The 26,667-nt window shown below is 40.3% G+C and overlaps 1 pseudogene; it reads left to right on the forward strand.

Annotated features, from left to right (window-relative positions):
- The first annotated feature begins 9,476 nt into the window (after positions 1–9,476).
- LOC123459472 overlaps positions 9,477–26,667 on the forward strand; it is a 28,259-nt pseudogene continuing 11,068 nt past the window's right edge.

Consider the following 26,667-nt stretch of genomic DNA (forward strand, 5'->3'; position numbering starts at 1 on the left):
GGCCCATCAAGGAGAACAATGCTGACTGCAGTGCTTCCAGGGTCCAAAGTTATTAAACTTAAGGTTGAACTCATTTAAACATCTCTAGTGTCAGTCTCTCTCCCAGGATGATGGCTGAGATTGCATTAGGCCACATAGACACAGAATACACTCTAGTGACTGGTGCAATTCTGGCAACTTCTACATTCCTTCTCTGTAGTTGCTCTCAGTCCCTAAGTCCATTTTTCAACTCTGGAATGAAACAGTCAATCGATCAATATAATACTCTATACATTTGTAAATTACATTTTATTTATCTATTACATTTGTAAATTAATAGACTTTAGTTTTTAGAGCAGCTTTAGGTTCACAGCAAAATTAAGCAAAAGGAACAGAGATTTGTCCTAGGCATTATCTACTCCCTACCTTCCATCATAGCCTCCCCACAGCAAAAATCCCTAAGCTAGTGCATTAGTTACTGTTTTCATTGTTGCAACAATAGCAATTTAAGGAAAGAAGGATTTGTTTTGGCTCACAGTTTGAGGGCATGGCCTATGATGGCAGTGGAGACATAGTGCAGGAGTGGGGCACAGACAGTCAGTTTGCATCTACAATCAGGAAGCACAGAGAGATATTCTGGCTCTCAGCTCACTTTCTCCTTTTACTTCAGTACCAGGACCCCAGCCCCTGGATGGTTTCACCCACATTCAAGATGAGTCTTATTTGTTTAGTTAAACTTTTGTGGAACTTCCCTCATAGAAACATCCAAAGGTGTATTTTTTTTGGTGATTATAAGTCCAGCCAGGCTGACAATGAAGATTAGCCATCAGAACTCCACCCCTTATGAACTTGACACCCAAACATATAATATTTTCATTATTTTTTAATTTGTACTAGCATGCAAAGAATTGTGTTTCATTATGATTTTTTTTTCAAACAAATTTTGTTTTTGGTTTCTGTTCTTCTTTTCTCCCCTCCCCTCCCCAGTTGCTCCCCTCCTCAAGGACAGCCTCCTTTGTGAGTACATGAAAACGTTTCCTTTTTCTGTCCCCCTTTCTCATCACCTTTTGTTTCCTCTCTAAGGTTCATATCCTATGCTTGCTATGTGATCCTCTTGTTTACATAGATATAGACATTACAAGGCAGGATCCAGAACTTGAGAGATTGCTTAGTGGTTAGGGCACTTGCCTGCAAAGCCACAGGGCCCTGGTTTGAAACCCCAGGATCCACATAAGCCAGATGCACAAGGTGGCACATGTGTCTGGAGTTCATTTGTAGTGACTCTTGAAGTCAGGTTCACATTTCTGGTAGAAATCCCCCAACCAAGAACAGCTTTTGGGAACAAGAGATTTATTTTGGCTTACAGGCTCAAGGGGAAGCTCCACAAAATGATGGCATGAGCAGAGGATGGACATCACCCCTGGACCAGATAAGGTAAACAACTGGAACAGGAGAGTGTGCCAAACACTGGCAAGGGGAAACTTGATATAACACCCATAAGCCTGCCCCCAACAATACACTCCTTCCAGGAGGCTTTAATTTCCAATTACTATCAGCTGGGGAACCTAACTTCCAGAACACCTAAATTTATGGAAGACCCCTGGATTAAACCACAAAATTCTTCCCCTGGCCCCCATAAACTGATAACTATACATAATATAAAATGCAAAGCATTCATGAACTTTGAAATTCCCCATAGTTTTTTTTTTATCAATTCCAATGATGTTCATACACCACCCTACTCCAAGATCTTTTAACTGAGCCATAATACCAAAAAGTCACCCCAAAAAACATAATGGCACAGAACAAACATTCACACTGCAAAAGGTGGCAATGGGCATAGCAAAGAAATATTCAACCAATACAAGATTTAAAACAACCAGGGCAAATATCAAACTCTATAGCTTCAAGTCCAACAACTCTAGCCAGTGACAAATCTTCAAGTCCAACAATTCTAAACAGCAACAAGTCTCTGGCATTCCAATTCTGCCCCTCCAGCTAGGCTACTCACAGTCCTGGAAAACTTCATACGGGCTGGCAGCTTTCCTTAGCAGCCATCTCGTGGTCCTGGCATCTCCACTGGGTCTCCACTACAATCCATGGTTCACCTTCATGGCTCCATTGGGTCTCCATGCAGGCATCCAGCAAACCTGCTTCACACGCCCATGACCATTTCCAAAACATAAGACCATGTTGCAAACTCAATGACCTTCTTGTTCCTGCATTTCTTATAGTCCACAATACCAGATAGGGTGCCAATTTGTTAATCCGGGGTGGGGGGGGGAATAAAGCAGACCTTGAAGAACAGGACAACAGGACACTTCTTGAGCACTCAGGCCCCTCCAAAAGAGTCTACAGTCTTTATGTTGCCCCAGTACAGGTCAGCTAACCCAATCTGAAAGGTTGTAATCTCTCAAACAATTTGCAGGTGAATGGGCAGCAATTTAGGCCCAAAGATATCATTTTTATGTGCCATATCTCTCTGCTCACAATTCATTTCTATGCAAAACAACCCTGTACGGGACACCTAAGTTTATGGGGGACACCAAATCAAACCACCACAGTGACTGAAGGCCCTGGTTTGCCCATTCTCTTCCTATCTGCTTTTCTCTCCTTTCATAAATAAATACATAAATAAATAAAATAGTTTTCAAAGATAAGATTCACATATGAGAAAGAACATGTGATTTTTAGTTTGGGCCCTAGGTTTTGTCACTTAGTATAATTTTTCCAGTTCTGTTCATTTTCCTGAATAATTTATGACTTCATTTTTTTTTACAGCTGAATAAAATTCCATTGTGTATATGTGCTACATTTTCATTATCTAGTCATCAGTTAATGAACAACTGGGTTGATTCCATTTCTTATTGATTGTGAATAGAGCAGCAATGAACATGGATATGTGAGTATCTTTGTTTTAGGGCATAGAGTCTTTTGGATAAATCATTCATATTTACATTTACATATATAATCTCCAGGAAATGTATAGCCAGGTCTATGGTAGTTTGATTTTTAGTTTTTTGAGGGACCTCCACTCTGATTTCCACAGTGGCTGCACCAGTTTACATTCCCACCAGCAATGAATAAGGGTTCTCTTTCCCTACAACTTTACCAGCTTTTGTTGTCATTTGCCAAACATATACTTTAAATCATTACATTCCACCTCTACTATGTAAAGCTTCATTTTTATCTCAAATACAAAATGTATTTAGTCCATTTCTGTAAGTTCCTATAGTGTTTAACAGTGTCAGTGCTGTTCAATAGCCTGAAATATAGGAGCTATGGAGATTGCTCAGTGGTTAAAGACTACTAGCCTGTGTTCAGTTTCCCAGCCATCCATGTAAAGCTGGATGGACATTTGTTTTCAGTGGCCAGAGACTCTGGTATGTGTGGGTGTGCACATGTGCACACGTGCCTACACACACACACAAATACGCACACACACACACAGAGGGAAAGAGAGAAACACATGAAAATAAATAAATGAATAAATTAAAAAATTTAAGTCCAAAATCTAATTTCTCTTCTAAGACTCAAGGCAATCTCTTAAATATGAGCTGCTGTGCTGATGTCTACTGCTTTTGGAATTGTCTATTCTTGTTTTGCTAAGACTTCAAAGCCTATCATTGGATTATTTATTTGATTTCACTCCAGTTTTTCTTAATGTAAGTACTCATAGCTATAAACTGTCCCTGTAGAACTGCTGGTGGTGGTTTGAATCAGATGTCCCTCATAAACTCATATATTCTGAATGCCTAGTTTCCCAGCTGGGTAATTTGGGAGGCAGATCTTTGCTGGAAGAGATGTGTTGTTGGAGGCAGGCATGGGGTGTTGAAGCCAGCTACCCCTTGCTAGAGCTTGGCTTATCCTCCTGCTTCGGATTTCAGTGACTCACTACTCCAAAGACCACTCTTTACACTCCCTATGTTTGTCTGTTTTCTGATGCTATTGATTTTCAGTCTTATGCTGCTACCATTCGGTAAAATATCAAAACTATATGGATTCTGTTATATTTGTGAAGAATTGTGTGTGGCATAAAATTTGGTCTGTTTCAAAGAAGTTCTATGGGGTGATAAGACATGAGTTTCATATATATTTTCTAGAATATTCTGTAGGTATCTGTTAGAGCCATATGATTTATGATATGGTCTAACTCTGAGATTTCTTTGTTGATGTTTTATGTGGATGTCTTATCTAAAGATGAAAAGGAATTTGAGACTACCAACTACTGTTGTATCAGAATTTATTCAACCTTTATGCCCATTCTTGTGTGTTCTATGAAGTGGAGAGCCCCAACATTTGCAATATACATATATGTTGCAGTTAGGTTTGTATTGCTGGTAGGAATCACCCAACCAAGAGCAGCTTCTGGGAAAAAAAAAGAGATTTTATTTTGGCTTTTAGGCTTGAGGGGGAAGCTCCATGATGACAGGGAAAACAGTACCGTGAGCCGAGGGTGGACATCATTTCCTGGACAACATACGGTGAAACATAGCAACAGGAGAGAGTGCCAAACACTGGCAAGGAGACCCTGACTATAATACCCATAAGCCCACCCCCAACAATAACACTTCTTTCATGAGGCATTAATTCCCAAATCTCCATCAGCTGGGAACCTATAATTCAGAACACCTAAGTTTATGGAAGACACCTGAATCAAACCACCACATTCAGCCCCTGGCCCCCATAAACTGATAACCATACATGATATAAAATGCAATATATTCAGTACAACTTTAAGAGTCCCTATATTTTTTAATTAATCCTAATGATGTTCAAACATCCCCCTAACTCAAGGTCTTTTAACTGAGTCATAGTACCAAAAAACTCCCCAAAACCCATAATGGCACAGAATAAACATTCATACTGCAAAAGGTGGCACTGGGCATAGAAAAGAAATATTCAACCAGTACAAGATTTAAAACAACCAGGGCAAACATCAAACTCGGTAGCTCCAAGTCCAACAACTCTAACCAGTGACAAGTCTCCAAGTCCAATAATTCTAACCAGCAACAAGTCTCTGGAGTTCCAATTCCACCCCTCCAGCTAGGCTACTCACAGTCCTGGAAAACTTCATCTGGGGCCGGCTGCTCTCTTTGGCAGCCATCTCGTGGTCCTGGCATCTCTACTGGGTCTTCACTGCAAGACACGGTTCATCCTTATGCTCCATTGGGTCTCCATGCAGGCATCCAGCAAACCTGCTTCATGCTGCTCATGGCCATTTCCAAAACATAAGACCATGTTGCAAGCTCACTGACATTCTCTTTCCTGCATTTCTTATTTCACAATACCAGGTGGGGTGCCAATTTCTTAATCTGGGGGTGGGGGAGATAAAGCAGACTTTAAAGAACAGGACACTCCTTGAGCACTCAGGCCCCTTCAAAAGAGTCTACATTCTTTTTTTAAAAAATTTTTTTTGTTGTTTGTTTGTATTTATTTGAAAGTGACAGGCATAGAGAGAAAGAGGCAGACAGTGAGAAAGAGAATAGGCGTGCCAGGGCCTCCAGCCACTGCAAACGAACTCCAGATGTGTGTGTTCCCTTGTGCACCTGGCTAACGTGGGTCCTGGGGAACTGAGCCTCAAACTAGGGTTCTTAGGCTTCACAGGCAAGTGCCTAACCACTAAGCCATCTCTCCAGCCCAAGAGTCTACATTCTTCCTGTTGCCCAAGTGCAGGTCGAATGACCCCATCTCAATGGTTGTAATCTCTCAATTGCAGCTGAATGGGCAGCAGTTCACCCAATAATTTTTCTTTCTGTGCCATATCTCTCTACTTACACTAGTTCATTTCTATGCAATGCAACCCTGCACAACTTCTCAGGACATGAGCATAACAGCAAGCTTTTCACACAAACTGCCTCTAGCCCAGTACAAGCAAAGCTCTTTCTCACCTTTGTAAGCCAAACCTCATAGTCTATCGTTCTTACGGAATTCAGGTCTTTCATCTCTGACCAGAACAGTCCATCAAGCTGTACTTACAGCACTACAAGGCATCTCTTAGGCCAAGGTTTCAAACCCTTCCATATTCCTCTTGAAAATCAGCTCTAAAAGGCCAAAGCCACAGAGTCTAGCAGCAATCCCACCCCTCAGTACCTCTTTACTGTTGCAGTCAGGTTCACATTGCTTGTATAAATCACCCAACCAAGAGCAGCTTGTGGGTAAAAAGAGGTTTATTTTGGCTTACAGGCTAGAGAGGGAAGCTCCATGATGGCATGGAAAATGATGGCATGAGCAGAGGGTGGACATCTCTCCCTGGCCAACATTAGGTGGAGAACAGGAACAGGAAAGTGTTTCAGACATTGGCAAAGGGAAACTGACTATAACACCCATAAGCCCCCACCACAACAACACACTCCCTCCAGGAGGCTTTAATTCCCAAATCTCTATCAGCTGGAAACCTAGCATTCAGAACAGGTAAGTTTATGAGGGACACCTGAATCAAACTACCATAAGGACTATATATGATTAGAATATTTTAAAGAGAGACATGAAAGGATCATTTAAATGTATAGAAAGTTAGGAATTGTGTTTAAAAAGCTTTAAACTATAGAGAAATAATTTCAATGGAAACCAGAAACTTGACCCTCTCTTTCCTGCATTTCTTATATTCCAAAATACCAGGTAGGATACCAATTTGCTAATCCAGGGGGAAATAAAGCAGACTTTGAAGAACAGGACACTCCTAGAGCACCTAGGCCCCTTCCAAAGAGTCTACATTCTTCCTGTTGCCCCATTGCAGGTCAGATGGCCCAATCTCAAAGGTTGTAATCTCTCAATTGCAGCTGAATGGGGAGCAGTTCACCCAAAGATTTTTTTTTTTTTTTTTTTTGAGGAGGATTTCACTTTACTCAGGCTGACCTGGAATTCACAATGTAGTCTCAGGGTGGCCTCGAACTTGTGGTGATCCTCCTACCTCTGCCTCCTGAGTGCTGGGAGTAAAGGCATGTACCACTGTGCCTGGCCCAAAGATTTTTCCTGTGCCATATCTCTCTGCTCACACCAGTTCATTTCTATACAAAGCAACCCTATACAACTTCTCAGGACACAGGTATAACAGCAAGCTTCTCACACAAACTGCTAGCCCTGTCCAAGCAAAGCTCTTTCTCACCTTCATAAGCCATAGATATTACTGTTTTCAGGTCTTTCAACTCTGACCAGAATAGTCCATCAAGCTGTACTTATAGCACTGCAAGGCATCTCTTAGGCCAAGGTTTCAAATCCTTTCACATTCCTTTTGAAAATCAGCTCCACAAGGCCAAATCCACACAGTCAGGTGTCTAGCAGCAAATGACACCACTCCTCAGTACCACGTTACTGTTGCAGTCAGGTTTGCAGTTTTGGTAAAAATCACCCAACCAAGAGAAGTTTGTGGGGGAAAAAGAGGTTTATTTTGGCTTATAGGCTCAATGAGAAGCTCCACGATGGCAGGGGAAAACGATGGCATGAGCAGAGGCTAGACATCACCCCCTGGCCAACATCAGGTAGACAATAGCAACAAGAGAGAGTGCCAAACACTGACAAGGGGACACTGGCTATAACACCCATAAGCCTGCCCCCAACAATAACACTGCCTCCAGGATATGTTAATTCCTAAACCCCATCAGCTGGGAACCTAGCATTCAGAACACTTTAAGTTTATGGGGGACACCTGAATCAAACCACCACCATACACACACACACACACACACACACACACACACACACACACACACACACAACACACACACACACATATATATGTATGTATGCATGCATGTATATACAATCATCTTATTTTTTTTTCAGTTTTACTTAGTTTTGTTTGTGACAGGGACTTAGTCTGCAACAGCCTTGAGCTAGAGTTCACTATATAATCCAATAGGGTCCTGAATTTATAGCAATACTCCTCTGTCACTTTCTCAAGGGCTGCGATTACATGAACCACCATCCCATGCAATTGTTATATTATCTAGATTAGTTATTGCCTAATGATTACTCATTATTACCTAGATTAATTATTACCTATTACTATATTAGTAGGCATTGACTTCATCTCTTCTAAGTTTGGTTTTAAGTCTACTTTATCAGATATCATAATTGCTATACCAGTTTATTTTGGACTTCTGTTTGCTTGATAGATGTCCATCCCATTGACTGTCAGTGCATGTTGTCTTTGCCAGTGATATGTGTTTCATGGAGATAACAAAGAGCTGGGTCTTATTTTTCAATCAACCACTTAGTTTGCATAACTATATTGGTGAATTGTGGTCAATTACATTTAGGGTTATTAATGAAAGTGGTTTTATAATTCTTGTAACGTGTTGCTTGTTTTTCTAATTGCCAAGATCATTGTCTGTTCCTTTATTTCTCCCCTGTTGGTAATGGGACACAGTGGATTCCCTTCTGTTCTTATTGTTTCTTCTTATGTAATTTATTATTCTCTGTGTTATCTCAAAGAGAAATAGTCAAAGATTATGGCTGTCTTTTTTATTTATGTGTAATATTCCTTTAAATATTTTCTGTAGTGATGCCTTCATTTGTACTTGTTATGATATGTCCTTACTTCTCCATTATTGTATTTTTTTTAATTTTTATTTTTTATTTATTTCTTTGAGAGCGACAGACACAGAGAGAAAGACAGATAGAGGGAGAGAGAGAGAATGGGCGCGCCAGGGCTTCCAGCCTCTGCAAATGAACTCCAGACGCATGCGTCCCCTTGTGCATCTGGCTAACGTGGGACCTGGGGAACCGAGCCTTGAACCGGGGTCCTTAGGCTTCACAGGCAAGCGTTTAACCGCTAAGTCATCTCTCCAGCCCGAACTTCTCCATTATTTTAAACAGATAGCTGGATATTATAGCAATCTTGTTTGGCAGCAATTTATGTTCTGTTGTTTCACACTTTCCTGGACTTCTAAAGAGACTGATGCGGTTGCCTTTGTAAGTGAGTTTGTACCATACTTTACAGCTTTTAGTACCAATTCACTGCTTTGTATTTTTGACATCTTCACCATAATGTATCCTGGAGGTTGTTTTCTGGTCATGTATATTTGGGTTTCTAGTTGGGTATCGTACTAGTCACTTTTATCTTTTCTGTAACCAAATAGCGAACAAACATAACTTAAGGAAAGGAGGGCTTATTTGAGTCACAGTTTGAGACACAGTCCATCTTGAATTCCTGATTCTTTGAGCCACTCAGAGAGGAGAATACAAACTTCTATAACAGTAAAAACATTAAACCCTTTAAGATGTAGAAGACACATAAAAGCAATTAAATCCCATTATTACATGATCAATAGCCATAATTCAGAAGATAGCAAAACTAATGTCTAATGTGTAAAATGGTATGAAACTAGAAAAGACTTAAGGTTATTGTGGGAAGATTTTCCCCTGGGTGAAGTGAACACACATCTTCTCCCTAGGTAGGGTTCAAACAACAGTCCAAAGGATGATTACATCAAAACCAGCCTTGCAATGAGTTTATTGGGGTTACTTAAAAAGAACAATGGAGACCCCTAAGCATGTGGACCATCAAGAAGTCTCATCCTATCCTGGATGATGACCTCCTCATAGCTTCTTCCATTCAAAGGCAGCTGCATCACCAAAATGCCAGCCTCAGCATAGGCGACAACTCCGGGAAACACTGCACAGCTTTCAGGTAGCTCAGCTGTTCAGCAGTGCAAGCACGCTGTACCACTTGCAGGCAGCTCAACCACAGAATCTCATCTCTAAGCAGTTGTTTTCCCTTTATATAGCCCTAGGGAAAGTTCTTGGGACCCTTTCCTAGATTTGACTTTCTCCTTACCCTCCCAGGAAGGAATATTTCCATTTCTAGTTAACATAAGGGACACCTACCTTCCAGGGATTCTGGCTTTGCATTCTCTTCCAATAAAAGAATTAAGAGGCAGCAAAGTATTTTTAAAAATAGTTTATTTTACAGCAAGAAAAAAAGAAAGAAAGCTCTTCACAATGGACATGGAGCTTCCAGAGCTGAAAGGTCCTGTTTCTGTGGGAGCTGAACTTTTATTGAAAGAGGAAAGCCAGCCAGTCCCAAGCGTGTTGGCTTGAGTGAAGGTAAGAAGCACTGACTGGTTTACAGTGTGTACTGCGCAGGTCTCAAGAAGCTCCTCAGGCCCAGTAACCAAGGCAGCACAGCTGCAGGAAAAACTCCTCCAGTCCAGGAAGGAGAAGCAATTGCCTCCTTTTGCCATCCAAGGACTCTTCCTAATCTATGTACCCAGAAATCAATTTCCTGAAGTGTTTCATGACCTTGGGGAGTGGTTGTGTGACCTTTAAGTTTCAGGTCTCCCAGACCTGACATCTTGAATCTGGGCTTCCTTCCTCTCTTCCAAAGAGAATATTTCAATTCAGAGGAATCTACTACAAAATAGGGTAAATGTGAAAGTGCTAAATGAATGAGGAAAAGGGAGGATCAGAAGAAGTAAAAAAAAGATGAGGATCAAGGTAGACACATGAAAGGACAAAGATGAGGAGTATTGTTGTGGCATGGAAGGGAAAAGATTAGAATTAGAAAAAAATAAGTAAAATATCAAACAGAAAACACTAAAAAAAAAAATCCTAACAATGAGAAAATACACAGCCAAGATGGAAAACAATGGACATATAAAAGCTCTTTTTTAAAAAAGTAAAGGCGGTAAGATAAAGTTAAAATCATTACTAAAAGTATAATAGATAGATGAAACGGGAAGAGACACCCCTCCCCAACTAAAACAGAAAAATGGATTGCCTAATAATGCAAAACTATAAATCTATGAAGGTGAATAGAAATAAAAACCCAAGCATTTTAAATAATACTTCTGTACAGAGCTTCTACTCCTCCCCCCAACACACACACACATGCACACATACACACACACACACCCCAGTGTGACTAGCTGTTTGGTTTCATTGTATGACCCTCCTGTTTCTTGGCACTTTTTACCTGTTCTATCACTCTGAGGATTTCCTCTCCTTCTCTCTTTGAAATCATGTCTATTTTTTCTTATCCTGAGCCATAGCTTTCACTGGGTTACATAAAAACAGCTTCTAAACCGGGCGTGGTGGTGCATGCCTTTAATCCCAGCACTCGGAGGCAGAGGCAGAAGGATTGCCATGTCAACACATGGCCACCCTGAGATTACAGAGTGATTTCCAGGTCATCTTGAGCTAGAGTGAGACCCTACCTCAAAAAATAAAAAATAAATAAATAAAAGAAAAACAGCTTCTAGTCCACCTCTTACCTAGAAGTCACCTTTGCTGTTCTCTACCTAAACAAAAAGAATTTGAACTGAGAAGGATCAGGTACAGAATGGGGACAGAATCAGGACAGTGTACCATGTAAGGAGCAGGAGGTAATGCTGAATAGCCTTAGGATCAATATTGAAAGAGATAGATACATTGCCCTGTTTCAAGTGTATATACATGCATTGAAACATTGCCTGGTGCCTATTGGTATGTAATATTTTATGGTTTCAGGTACCAGCTAGGAAAGGAATTTAATTAAAAAATATTTATATCTTGTTAGTAAGTGTGAGTTTTAATACTAGTCTGCTAACATTTCTCCACAATGATGTTTAGCTTTCTTGCTCATTCATCAAAATCCAGTCTTTTGGAAGTGAGTGGCTTAGTGGGAATTAATCTATGAATCTCTATAAATGTCTAGTCTGTAAATAATGGTGAAAGGAATGGTTTTTGTGTCTCATTGCTTCCCCCATTCTTTCTTCCTTTATTCCTACCCAGTTACTGTAAGATTTCTATGAGAAGAACTATCTCCCTCAAAAAAGTTATGGCACTTAGCACAAGCACTGGTGAATTCTTCGTGTTGCCAGCATTTCCAAAGATGCCTGGGCAAGCTTATAGCATGCTAGCTGGGCAGGAACACAGGGCCCCACCTTTGCATTAAGTATACTTACCTTGAAATCCGTTGTTTATCTGCTTTTGTTTTATTGAGACAGACTCACTCTGTGGCCAGACTACTCTGTAGCTCACTGTGTAGCCCAGGTGACCTCAATCTTGCAGGAATCCTTCAACTTCAGGCTTCTAAGTGCAGGGATTATATGTATGAGCCACCATACTCAGCAAAAGTCTTTATTTGTTTTGTTTTGGGTTTCTTTTACTTTTGAAAACTTCATAAATACATATAATGTATTTTGATTATATTATCCCTTTTCCTGTTACCCTCTTTTATCCCCTTTTCTACTCCCATACCCTTTTCTTCCCAACTTACATGTCTTCCTACTTTCATGTCACTTTTGTCTAGATGTCACTCATGAGCATGGGTGAGGGATTATTTACTGGATATGTACAACTTATAGTGGTATACCACTGAAGGACATGACTCTCCTTCCCCCAAAACCATTAGCTATCAATAGTACCTTTGGGAGAAGTGGCATCTCATGAGCCCTGCTCCTATCCATGATGGAAAGTTAACAGGTCCAGTATTGTGCAAGAGACTAGTTAGGAAGAAAAAGAGAATCATAGACAGTGGAAGGAAAATAAGAAAGAGAGTATATTGTTAGGTGAAAATAATCAAAGCACATTGCATACATGTATAAAATTGGGAAAAAATAAATGTACATTTTTTTAAATGAGTGAAATATTTGAACAGATATTTCAACGAAAAAGATATACAAATACCAGTGAGTGCATGACAGAATTTTCAGCACTAAGAGTTATTTGGGAAATGAAATGAGGTCTGCGACAGAATATCCACTAGAATGGCAAGAATGCAGAGTCCACCCAAGCCAAGTGGGAGGCAGCCAAAGCTCTTCATATATTGCTGACTTGAGCAAAAACTGAAGCCATCATTGGGGAAAACATTTTGGATGTTTCATAAGACCTTGAATATGTACCACCCATATGACCCAGGAATCTAACTCCAAGGCATTTACCCAAGAGGCATAAAAACATATGGTCACACAAAGATTTGCTACAAACATTTACAGCAGCTGATTTGTAATAGTTTAAACTGAAAACACCCCAAATGCCCATCAAAACATAAAAGTATAAACAAATTATTGTGCTTCATGTAGTGGAGTATTATACACCAATAAAAATGAATAGGGAGTCGGGCATTGTGGCACACACCTTTAATCCCAGCACTCAGGAGACAGTGGTAGAAGGATCGCCAAGAGTTCGAGACCACCCTGAGAGTACATAATTAATTCCAGGTCAGCCTGGACCAGAGTGAGACCCTACCTTGAAAAACAAACAAACAAAAAAAAAATGAATGGGGGCTGGAGAGGTGGCTCAGCAGCTAAAGGCACTGCTTGCAAATCTGATGACCTGGGTTCAATTCCCCAGTACCCACATAAAGCTAGATGCAGAAAGTGGCACATGAGTCTGAGTTCATTTGCAGTGGCAGGAGGCCCTGGCACACCTACACTCTCACTCTCTCTCTGTCTTTAAAAAATGAATGAACTATGTGTTCATATAACACTCTGTACAGATCTTAGAATAACTATACCAAATAGAAAAACAGAAAGCATAGATTGTATTATCCTATAATAAGGGGAACATCACTCCTACAGATAAGGGAAATAGTTGCCTCAAAGAGCGCAAAAGTGGTTACAAAAGTACATGAGATTTTTGTGACTGATGCATATATTTATCTTAGGGTTGCCAGTCATCAGTCTCACACTATTGTGCTAGTTACATTTGAACAATTTGGTGGCAGCTCGTTATATAGTTGTATATATCCTCAATATTGCTGACTGCAAATGGCTTATGAGTTTGTGCTGAAGATTAAGCGAGACAATAGGCAAAAGCATGGGCTAAGTGAATGTGGTTTTTACTATTCTTCTCTCAGTGCCTTCTTGCCCTTCCCATGTTAGAAATTAAGTGAATGAAGTACAAAGAAAATGTTTTCCTTCTTTTACATTTAGCTGAAGAGTGTCCTAAATACCATGATGTTTCATCAAAGCTGAGCCCAGCTGAGCGAGTAGGAGCACATTCATAATGTTGTTTACACTCAGTCACAGCATATGAAAAGCCTTGCTGCTAACGTTTAGCCTTTTGCTCAAGTATTTAATTGAAGGGATTTCGGGTATCTTTTTCCTTGATATTATTCCTTTCCTCTCTCTCTCATAAACCTCTTTAAATTCTCATCTGTACATTTCATTCCATTTCTACCTCTACTTTGCTGCACCCTGTTCAAAGTCATCTTGAAGTCCTACAAACTTCATGCCTGGTCCATTTCCCTGTGCTTTTCACAGGGTCTTTGAAACAAAAGAGGACTCAGTTTTAAAACAAAGTGCTAATGTTTTACTAGCTGACTAACACTGTTGTGTAATTTTTTTGTTTTTCTTTTAATGCTGAGGATCAAATTCAGAACCATATGCTTGCTTGGTGAGATGGTTCATATTGATCAACTTAACAGGATCCAGACTCATCTGTGAGGGATTAGGTACATCACGTTAGCCTCTGTGCAGGTCTGTGAGGGGTTCTCATGATTACATTAATTAAGGTGGGAAGACCCATCTTAACTGTGCTGCTCCTTTCCTGGAGAGTATAAAAAAAAGTGCTGCTTTCTTGGTGAACCTGGTACCAGCACAAGGGTGAAGGAGATAGACACAGAGAATACTCAACTCCTACCAAACCAGAGATCCAGAGACACAGAAGCTCCCAAGATCTCATCACTAAAGCAGACCTAAAATGAACCCAACATAGCTCAGGGAAATTCACAGAAGAGGGGTGGAAAGATTGTCAGAGCTGCTTCAGGCTCCTGTGTCCATGTGTTCTCTACCATAATGGACTGTAATCATGAACTTTAAGCTGAAATAAACCCTTCCTCCCTTAAACTAAATTTCATGAAGTATTTTTTTCCCCAGCAACAGGAAGCTGACAAACATACTGGATACCCACTTTCCCACTGAACTACACCACGCCCTAAAAGCATCCTTTTGGTAGGAACTGCTCATTCCTCTTCTTCCAACTTTGCTCTTCCTTTCTCTTCTTCCCATGGCTCCCAACTCTTCCCCAGTGAGTCATTACATGTAGATATCCTCTGACAACCATAAGGTAGCAGCTTCTGGTGCAAAGACAGTGATTCACTGTCCTATGAATAGTGAGTTCCGAAGACTCAGATGCAGGTGAGCAGGGAGCAGTTTTGTCATCACTGCTAGAAAATGGTTCTGCCTGATTAATTAAATTTACCAGGTAGAGGCAACCATCCACAGACATTTGCTAACCACCTGTTGGAGAGCAGGCATGCATTGCCATGGGCTCCTGAAAGATGGAAGCCACATATTTCTTGAACCTTAATGTAGCCATACTATCAAAGAGTGTGGGCATTTAAAGTTACTTTTACTCATTTTTGCACCAGGTGAAACCTGGAAGTCATAGCTAAAGGAGATGTATTATGATACAGGATTTTGGCAGAGTCTTTGGGTCCTTAACAAAATGCTTAAGTTCACAGAGCCCCTGTGTTGATTGTGTTTAGAAGCTCCACCAACATAACAGTATCATATACACATGCTCCTTAGTAAAGGCAGATTGGCTGCCTGCCATATTTACAATATTTATTTCAATTATCCAATAAGCTAATGAAATTGCTTAAAATTTCATTTTTTCTGGAAGAGTAGCATAACCATGGAAGCCCAGGATCACTTCAGACCTTATTCTCTTCTATCTTCCAAAAAATAGATAAGGTTATATCATATGAATGTGGCTAAATATGTAATGCACAATCTTTGGTCCATTTCACTTTAGACAGTCATTGAAAGAACTTTGTGTTTCTAAAGGTAGCCTCAGATCACCTGTGGGACAATGTGACTCAACTAAGACCCCATCCTGATCATATCTGCTCTAATTCAATTGCAAACCTTAGGCTTAAAACAATTTCTTGTTGCTTAGAGTCATGATAATTTATTGGGCATTACCTAAATTACTTAGTGATAGCATGTGTTCATGCTGTTCCCCATGTCTGCTGTCTTCTTATGTATAAAAAAAATGAGAGGAGCCGGGCGTGGTGGCACACGCCTTTAATCCCAGCACTTGGGAGACAGAGATAGGAGGATTGCTGTGAGTTCAAGGCCACCCTGAGACTATATAGTTAATTCCAGGTCAGCCTGAACCAGAGTGAAACCCTACCTGAAAAAAAAAAAAATGAGAGTTAACTGGATAAGTCTGGAGAAAGGCTATAAATACGAACTTGATGTTCTTCATAATAGAGTGCCATGTTCATTTCAGTGTCCCTAGTTCCTGGCATTCACATGAGTCTGTGAAGCATCACCCAATTAATGTTAGCTGAGGGACTATATGGACATATGAAGAGGTTAAAACTGTGACTATAATTGATTGAGTGATTAAATGCTTGTGTGAGTGTGTGTGTGTGTGTTGCTAGAGATTTAATGCAGGTCTTGCACACACTGGACAGACACTCTACCACTGAGCTGTATCCCCAGCCTCATGACTATGATACCCTATTATACATTATCTCTCCTATTTGCATGTTGCTAGGCTCAGTTTATTAAGCTTTAGGTTCCATTCAGAGCACCAAGTGGAAACTAACTTAACTGGCTTTAAAGATATCTGCCTATTCTGAGATTCCACATTTCCTTTAATATCTACAGAAAATAACAGCAATTCTGAGACAAAAAAGGGAAACATTAAAGAGGAAAATTATGAGAGGAAAAAAAACCAAACAAACAAAGAGATGGGCCATGAGGAAAAAGAGGAGGGGGAAAGGGATAGCAAGGGCCAGGCAAGAAACAGTGACTATTTTAGATACTGACAGGAAGAAAGGAGCAACAGGGAAAAGTGACATTAAGATAGACTTCGAATGAGAAGTAGGAGTCTGGCTCAAGTGAGGAGAAGGCAAGAGGCTTAGGGAGAGGCCATGAGTGACTGGAGCACTGGGAACATTCTACTGGGTAGTGTGTGGACCAGCTCTGTTTTAAAGGCTGGTAATAGAGTGGACAAATATGTCCTTCCTGCCCTAGATGCTAGCCCAAATGAAACAGAAAAGAGGAATGAGACTCTTTCCTCTTCAGTTACATCTTACCAAGCCTTGGCCTGCAGCCCAGACCTTGGAAACAGGCCATCTTTGATAGAGCCATGCAGTACACAGGGGAAGAACAGAGCTGAGACTGCTCCAGGGGAACAAAACACAGGTAGCAGGAATCTGCAAAAGGCAAATCTTAAGACACTGCACACTTAGGATAAATTCAGACAAACGGTTCCTAGTTATTAGAAAACCTCATGCACTGTAGTTGAGAATGTACTTAGTGAGTGTAGCCACTACGGAGAACAGTGTGAATAGTCCTTAGAAAAATTAAAAGAGCTACTATATGATCTATCTATCCCATGACTATCCTTTAATGCCATGCTTATTGTAGCACTATTCACAATAGCCAATAGCCAATATATATGATCATCCTATGTACCCATTGACAAATGAATGGATTAAAAAAATGTCATGCATATACAAGCAATGGAGGATTATTCAACCCTAAACAAGAATTAAATCCTACCATTTGCATGGATAGAATAAGAAAATATTATGTTAAGTAAAGTAAGTCAGTTACAGAAAGACAAATACTACCTGTTCTCTTTCACATGTGGAAGCTTAAGAGTCACCCTGAGTTCAGAATAGTGATTATAAGAATTGGGAAGGATATAGGTGAGGAGAGTAGGTAAAGGAAAGTGAGATTTAACCAGTATATGCTCAATTCATGTTTGGAAATATTATACTAAATCCTATTATTACATGAAATTAATATATGCTAATATGAAAAGAAAAAAAGAAGAGTGGGGGTCCTGGATTTGATCCTTAGCACCATAAAAATATATAGATAATTTTTGTAGTAAGTCTTTTTGAGGGTATAACATGACCATTCCATTGACACTTTGGAGTAGAGATTACCTTAGTCTGGTAATCATGAGGTTACCATCCATCACGTGGTGGGACTTGGCAGAAATGCAACTGTTACAGGTTCTCCTATACTACTGTAGTGATTCCTCACTCATGCTCTGGAAGTAAGCCCAGCACCCATTGATTTAGCAAACTGGACTCTGGTAGAACTGTTACTTTGGTCTACCATCTGCCCTACCTGGGGTGCTGTTGCACTCAGGTTTGCATTTCTGGTAGAAATCACCCACCTCCCCTCCAAGAGCAGCTTCTGGTAAAAAGAGGTTTATTGGTTTATTTTGGCTTACAGGCTCAAGGGGAAGCCCCATGATGGCAGGGGGAAACGATAGCATGAGCAGAGGGTAGACATCAACCCCTGGCCAACATCAGGTAGACAATAGCAACAGGAGAGTGTGCCAAACACTGGCAAGGGGAATCTGGCTATGACACCCATAAGCCCACCCCCAACAATACACTCCCTACAGGAGGCATTATTTCCCAAATCTCTATGAGCTAGGAACTGAGCATTCAGAACACCTAAGTTTTGGGGGGACACCTGGATCAAACCACTACATGTGCATAGGTATTTGCTCATGTCTTTTCAGGGAAAGTTAATGGGACAAATTGATGCCCAATGTGGGGCATGACAGAAGCAAAAATGAGTTTGGTGAGACACAATTGCATAATCCTTGCTGTGGGTAGCAAGACATACAATGAAGGATGAATGATCTGAGGGTGGAGCATCTGTGGGGGAATCTCACTATGGCTGTCCTGGGTTGTATGGTGGTGATACATCTTCTTGCTATAGCAGTGGTTGCATCAGCCTTGCTATGGGTAACATGACGTCAATAAGATTGAGTCATCTGGAGTGCGGGGATCTCAGGGTGGGTGTCTTACTCTGTATGGTATGGAATAACGTACCTCCTTGCTGTGAGGGATCTGCAGCATTTGTACAAGGATGTCCTGAAAAGTGTTGAAGGATTAAAAAATGCATTACAATCGATGACAGTAGCACAAATGGGATAATATTGCCAGCAAGCCACCACAGCATTTGAGTGGCCACTGAGATGTATTTGACATGTAACTGAAGCTCAGATGGCTGCCTTGTTTATACAAGGGAAGAATGACAACAGACACGTGATATGTGGCTAGTATACTCTGCATTAGCTTCAGATTTGTTGAACATTCAATAGTTGCTCACCACTCTCTCTTCATGTACAGACCCAGAGTATTAAGGCCTACTCTACAGCAAGGACTTCTGGGACTATAAGTGGTAAATCTATGTTACCTCCACTAAGACTTAGAGAGCAATGCAGAGGTGAAAAGAATGTAAGAGAAGAGGACATAGAGGACTGCTGAAGTATGCTGTTTTCTGAATAAGACATGGCCATTGTACTCATGAACTCAAAGCAGCTGTAATTACCTGCACAAGCCTGCACAAGTTTGGGTCCATAAACATTCCATCATGGACAGGGGAGGGACTCACAAAGCCTCACCCCTCCCAGAAGAATTATTAACAATTGTCCCTTGGGGAGGGGCAATCATTTCCTTCAGTGGGTTAGCCCCTAGCTGTGTTCATATAAAAAACCCTAATTGAACTTGCCCTACATACCCATTTGAGGGTCGAGAGATTCACAGAAGCCCCATGGAAGCAGGACAGCTCATGAAAAGTGATTATGGATTATAAACATCTAAACAAGGCAGTGCCTCCCAGCCACACTGCTGTACCCAATGGGATTTTTTTCATATTGTATTGGAACTTCCTGATGTAGTTCTTTGGTAGTTAAAGGCTCTTGTCCAGAATGCTCTTGCTACAAAGGCTCGGGTTTGATTCTCCAGTACCCACATAAAACCAAATGCACAAGGTGGCACACGAGTCTGGAGTTCCTTTGAAGTGGCAGGAGGTCCTGGCATGCCCATACTTTCTCTTTGTCTGTTTCTCTCTCTCTCTCAAAAATAAATATTTTTAAAAGGAAAGAAATTTAAAACAGAGTATCCTGCATGCATGAGAAGGGACATGACCAAAAGCTGTAAGGTTATTAAATAAAAATCATACCCTCAACTGATGAGTGGATAATGAAGATGTGGCACATTTATACAATGGAGTTCTACTCAGCAGTAAAGAAAAATGAAGTTATGAAATTTGCAGAAAAATCGATGGACCTGGAAAAGATTATACTAAGTGAGGTAACCCAGGACCAGAAAGCCAAGCACCACATGTTCTCTCTCATATGTGGATCCTAGCTACAGATGATTGGGCTTCTGCATGAGAAGGAAAATACTTAGTAGCAGAGGCCAGTAAGTTAAAAAGGAGACATAAAGGGAAGAGAAAGGAAGGGAGGAGGATACTTAATAGGTTGATATTGTATATATGTAATTACAATGATTGTAATGGGGAGGTAATATGATGGAGAATGGAATTTCAAATGGGAAAGTGTGGGGGTGGAGAGGGAGGGAATTACCATGGGATATATTTTATAATCATGGAAAATGTTAATAAAAATTAAAAAAAAATCATAGACCAAGGAAAGAATTATCTCCCTATGAGTTGTTGGCTAGGGATGCCCCAGCGACTCCCAAAAGTATAAGGGCTGTTGCCATTGCTATGGGCTGTATGCCAGAATTAGATGGTATGATCCTATTGCTGAAGATGACTCCTGCTTTTGTTGCAGGACATGGAGAAATCACACTGGGACTGAACCAGAAGCTCCCCATTACTGACTGACTTTTACAGTGTCAAAGGCTTGAAGACTTCTATGAAAGGATTGTTACCAACAACCCTGCTCAGCTGTGGGCCGTGTGTGCTGCAATACTAACACACCAGGAGAGATATGTCCACTAGAGGCTTTCAGATTGGATTGAAGGCCCACTGCACATCAGGGGTTTACTTCTTATACTATAAACCAGGACAAAAACATGACTATGGGAAAACAGATGTTACATTGTTTTGTGAAATAGATGTGATATGTTTGTCAAATTGTGTTCTAAACACTTGTGCTCATACCCATAGATTATTGCTACCATCAGCCTTGGTTGTAGAGGAGAACTTCTTAGAGTGGGCTGAGGTCACTGATAAAGAGTCTCATAACTGGTTAACCTACTGCAAATAAGTGACTGTTGAGGTAGCAAGGCTGCCCCCAACCAGAAAAAAATGTTGAAGGGCATGTTGCCCCTTTCCCTTCCAAGGTTCAGGTAACATGGCAGAAGAGAGGGGGCAGAAAGAATATAAGAGCTGGAAGAAGAGATGGAATGTTGTAGTGAGGCTTTTTTCTCCCTCTAGATGTAACATAATCATTCCATTGCCATTTTGGAGTAGGGATTATCATGGCCTGGTAACCATGGAAACTAATTGAACAGAGCAATACAGTGATAGCCAGATCTATAGTAATGGTAATGGACTTACTGACACTCTTGTTGAAGGAGGGGACAATGATAGAGCCTCATCTGGGATTGCAGCCACTATCTTGTCCTCCCCTTTCAGTCTCCCCCACATGTACCCACTGCAGGTAATCTTAGGAAATGCTAGAGTAAACAGAAACAGAAAGGTTAACTAAAGGGGGAAATTTATGGTACAGCTTCCATAAATAAGGTTGTTATCCATGATGGGGTAAGAGACTTAACAGTCATTCAGCTGTTTGGGGACTACTCACACTCTTGTAAGTAACCCCTCACTTGCAAAGTTAACAAAATAAAAAATAATGGAATGAAGGAAGGATGGAAGGGAGAAAGGGAGGAAGGAAAAAAGGAAGGAAGGAAGGGAGGGAGGGAGGAAGGAAGAAAGAAAGAAAAGAAGGAAAGAAGGGTCTCTCTTACATCAATTTCAACTCATGATGGTGAGATAGAACAGCCTCCCTATAATTTATGCAGTTGGTGGTGAAAGTAGAAAAAGAAATAAGGAGCCCTCAAATATAAGCCCTATTTAACATTTTTTTCTTTTATCATTTTTTCTCCCTTAAAAAATTAATGAACTCTTCCTTCATCACAAACCCATATTTGGTTTTAAATCACCACTCTCCCTTTCCTACTTCCTGCACAGACTCAGAGGATTTGCAACAGAGCATCCCTCTTTCCTCCACCAGAGGCAAAGCCCTTCTCTGTTCCTGAGAAATATACAGTCTGAATTATTCATGTGCTCAGCAAAGTTGATGTGAGAGGCGCTACTTCTCCGTGCAGTGAGGAAAATTCATTCTTTGAATTAGTTGCTGCGGACTGGGTCAGAGCTACTCATGAGACTAAACTCTTGATTAAAGGAAGGAGGTATAGTGAGTGCTACTTGCACTAATGACCAGCACAGATAAACTTCATCTTTCATGAAGACCTTAATCTCTGAGATAGACCTAGATGCTCGTATCATTAATCCATATTTTGTGCGGAACTCTACATGGGTCTTTTAATGCTTTCTACTGACTATTGTTATCCCATTTAACTGTTAAATATACAATTTTCTTGCCCTACTTTTATACAAATCACGTCAGGGCAATAAATGTTTATTGACTTTTTTCTCTGCTCAGGGCTCTGCTGTGCTGATCTTTGTGGTGAATTACAGACATAAATACAAGATGTGCTCTGATCACAGTTATCAGAATCACCTGCTCACTTTTCTAATGCAAATCTCTGATGGAGAAAATTAAAAGCTGAATTTAAATAAAGAAAAAGAAATGAGATGAAGAACCTTTTTGCTTTTCTTAATAAAAGACTCTATTTTTTTTTTTTTTAAGTATTGCTCCCAGCTTCAGCCATTTCAAACATGGTATTTCTAGATAGTGCCCTGCTGCAGCCCTGACCCAGGTTGTGGAAGCTGTGACTCACATTGTGAAGCTTACATGGGGCTGGGGAAACAGCTCAATGGATAAAGAACGTAACATTTAGATGTAAGGACAGGAGTTTGGAACCCCAGCATCCATGAAATACCAGGGGGCATGACACTGTATGCTTGTAGTCCCAGTGTGGGAAAGGCAAAGTCAGGGATGCCTGCAGCAAGCTGGCTACTAGCAGAGTTGGTGAGCTCTGGGTTCAAGTAAGAGACCCTGCCTCAGTAAAATAAAGTGAATAGGAATGGAGGAGGTTACCCAACATGAATCTCTGACACACATGCATGGCTGCTACATGTATACACACACATGTACACCCACACACATCATGCATACATACATGCAAGCACACCACACGCAAATATATAAGCAGTTCGTCCAGCACAGCTTCCCCAATCTTCTCTGCTGGCCACTACTGTATAAGGGAGGCTTTTCTTAGGTCAGGGCTTGCTAGTCTGCAGACAGTGGGGGAAAACTTTCTTATGGAAAAAAAAAATTCTTCTTGTTGATGCCATCCTTTTCCCTGCTTTGGGCTTCCTGCCATGCAGTGGAAATGCCTGGAGTATGGCAGGTCTTCTGTGACCACGAGGAAGGGAATAACAAACAATGATACAATTTGTGACTTGAAGATGCTGAACAATTATGAGTAATTATTTCCAGATTCCTTCTTCATTGAGAAAAATATTTGTGTGTGAGTAATTTTTTGAAGACAAGTTGTATAATACTTTTTTAAAAAATTTTTTTTGTTCATTTTTATTTATTTGAGAGTGACAGAGAGAGAAAGAGGCAGGTAGATATAGATAGAGAGAGAATGGACGCGCCAGGACCTCCAGCCACTGCAAACGAACTCCAGACACGTGCGCCCCCTTGTGCATCTGGCTAACGTGGGACCTGGGGAACCGAGCCTCGAACCGGGGTCCTTAGGCTTCACAGGCAAGCGCTTAACCGCTAAGCCATCTCTCCAGCCCTTGTATAATACTTAACAACTGTGACTCTCAAAATCAGTCATCCCCAAATCAAAGACTAGCACTACCATGTACTGCTGTGTGAGCAGAAGCAAGCCACACAACCTATTTTGCCTTGATTTTCTCATGTATAACCTGTGGATAAAAGTAGGTATGTCTTGGTCTTTGAGAGCTTCTTCTGATACTAAACCGCAGATCACTGCTCCATTGGAAAAGCTATTTCTAATCATTTGGACACCACCTATCAGAAAATTGGAAAGTGTTGGTGTATCAGAGTTTTCAGTCATTGCCTTCAAATCCACTATGAGTGTAAAAAATATCAAGACCCACCACTATAAAATCAAACCAAACCATAACAAAAACTCTAGACATGGGCATATCTTCAGACAAAATGCCAAAGAAGAGATTTGGGGGTTTTGACACATATTTCAGATTGTCCTCACAAAGTAAAATGGCTCTCTTAGTCTTCTTTCCAACACTATGACAAAATATCCAAGATACAATTTACAAGGATTTATGGGTTCAGAGGTCTTAGTCTGTGGCTAGGACTCTCTTGCTCTTAGTCCTATAAGAAGGCATGACATCATATTGGAGAGCACACAGCAGAGGGATGCTCACCCAACAGTGGTCAGGAAGTTTTGGGATCACAGTGACCCTATAAAGGGTGCATCCCCAGCGACCTACCTTCATCCTAGTGGGTCTCACCTCCTAAAGGTTTCACCACCTCTTTTCCATTGGTTCCTTAGTCTGGAGGCCAAGCCTTTAGCCTTTGGGGGACATTTCTTATCCAAAACATAACGTGGATATGATCTTATTATTGGCATTCATATTAATATTAGATATCATAAGTCTACATGTAAAGTCAGGGTATGTTTTACTCTAGTAATTTAGAATAATAAGATTTTAGAATTTGATCTTTTTTAGCATTTGATATTTTAAAAAACAATTTCACATTTAAAAATACAATAATATAAAAATGTTAGTTTTTCCTAAATTGATTTATGAAATTTCAACAAAAATAGAGCAAGTTTTTTAAAGAATATTAATAATAATATAATTTTGAAACTTAAATGGAAAGTAAAGAAGCAAAATAGTTAAGACAACATTAAAAATTAACACTGCAAAAGATGGCATTGAGCACGGCAAAGAAATATTCAACCAATACAAGATTTAAAAAAACCAGGGCAAACATCAAATTCTGTAGCTCCAAGACCAACAACTCTAGTCAATGTCAAATCTCTTTGCTATGCCCAATGCCATCTTTTACAATATGTTTATTCTGTACCGTTATGAGTGTTTTATTTATTTATTTATTGGTGTTATGGCTCAGTTAAAAGACCTTGGACTATGTGAAGGTTTGAACAGCATTAAGATTGATTAAAAAAAAACTATCAGGACTCTTAAATTCTTACTGAATGCATTGTATTTCATGTCATGTATGAATATCAGTTTATGGGGGTGAGGGGTAGAACCCCTAAGAAGTAAGGCAGGAAGGTATTTACTGGGTAGATGCTCTTCACAGTGATGGTTTGATTCAAGTGTCCCCCATAAACTTAGGTGTTCTGGATGCTAGGTTCCCCAGCTGAGGGAAATTGGAAATCAAAGCCTCCTGGAGGTGGTGTATTGTTGGGGTGGGTTTATGGGTATTATATCTAGTTTCTCCTTGCCAGTATTTGGCACACTCTTCTGTTGCTGTGGTCTGGTGTTGGCTGAGGGCTGATGTCTACGCTCTGCTCATGCCATCATTTTCCCTGCCAACATAGAGCTTCTCCTTCATAAGCCAAAATAAATCCTTTTTTCCCAAAAGCTGCTCTTGGTCAGATGATTTCTGCTAGCAATGCAAACCTGACTCCAACAGATGGCATCTGTGGTAGTTTTAATTAGGTGTCCTCCATAAACTCATGTGTTTTGAATGCTTGGTTCCCAGTTGATGGCAGTTTGGGAGGTGACACCTTACTAGAGGATGTGTGTTGATGGGGTGAGTTTAGGGGTATTATATAGCCAGCTCCCTTTTGCAAGAGCTTGGCTCATGCTCCTGATGTTGTCCATCTGCTATGGCAAGTAGGTGATGTCCAGCCTCTGGTCATGCCATCTTTTCCCTTGCCATCATGGAGCTTCACCTCAATACTGCAAGCTAAAATAAACCCTTTCCCCTTCCATGAGCTGTTTTTGGTCAGGTGATTTGTACCAGTAATGAGAAAGTAACTTTAACAGTTTCAGAATGGAATGGATTGGAAGTCCACTACAGAGCTGATTACACTTCTCAGGTGAAGAGAAATCTCACTTTTCAAGGTCATGAGTTCCTTCTGTGTTGATTATTGTAACAGTATAGGAAACCTGTTTTTTTTTTCTTTCTTAATGTATTTTTATTAGAATAGAAATAATTGGATTTCATTTTGGTAAAACCATTTTTTCCCTACAGACTAGACTGTTAATTCACTTGTCATGAATCTATTTCTCTGTCCATGGGACAAATCATGCTATTTGAACTGCTGCACCTTTATAGTAAACCATCATATGTGGAGCATGAATGGAAGCTCTAACAGCACAAGCTGGGATAAACCAGGCAAACCAGGATCTACAATACGTGTTGTGGTATATTTTCTTATTCAGAATGCCATTAATTAGGAATGCCAACATCAGGCCTACAACATAACAGCATCATATGCAAAAACCCCAAATGGAACAACCTGAATGTATGTCCACTTGAAGTGTAAAACAATTGCTGTATATTGCAAAGCAATGTATTATCCAATTAGGAATAAATGAATGTACTAAGATTACTAGCAACAACATGGTGACTGCTAAAAGGAAAAAAGCTAGAAATGAAAAATTACATATGGTTTAACTTCAAGTAATACAAACCATAATACAAAAATTCAGGATATTGTCACTACAGTAGAAAGAATAATGGGCTTTTCCATGCTAATTCCTCAAATATGTGGCCTGAGTAATGTGAGTTGCCTCTAGAACCTGGAAAAATACAAGATCCTGGATTATTCCTAGAATAATAATAGGAATGCCATCCTGCCAACACCAATGGAACCCATTTGATCTCTGGGAGGAATGAATTAGATACTCTGTGTGC

Source organism: Jaculus jaculus, chromosome 3 (genome assembly GCF_020740685.1).
Source record: "Jaculus jaculus isolate mJacJac1 chromosome 3, mJacJac1.mat.Y.cur, whole genome shotgun sequence".
NCBI lineage: Eukaryota > Metazoa > Chordata > Mammalia > Rodentia > Dipodidae > Jaculus > Jaculus jaculus.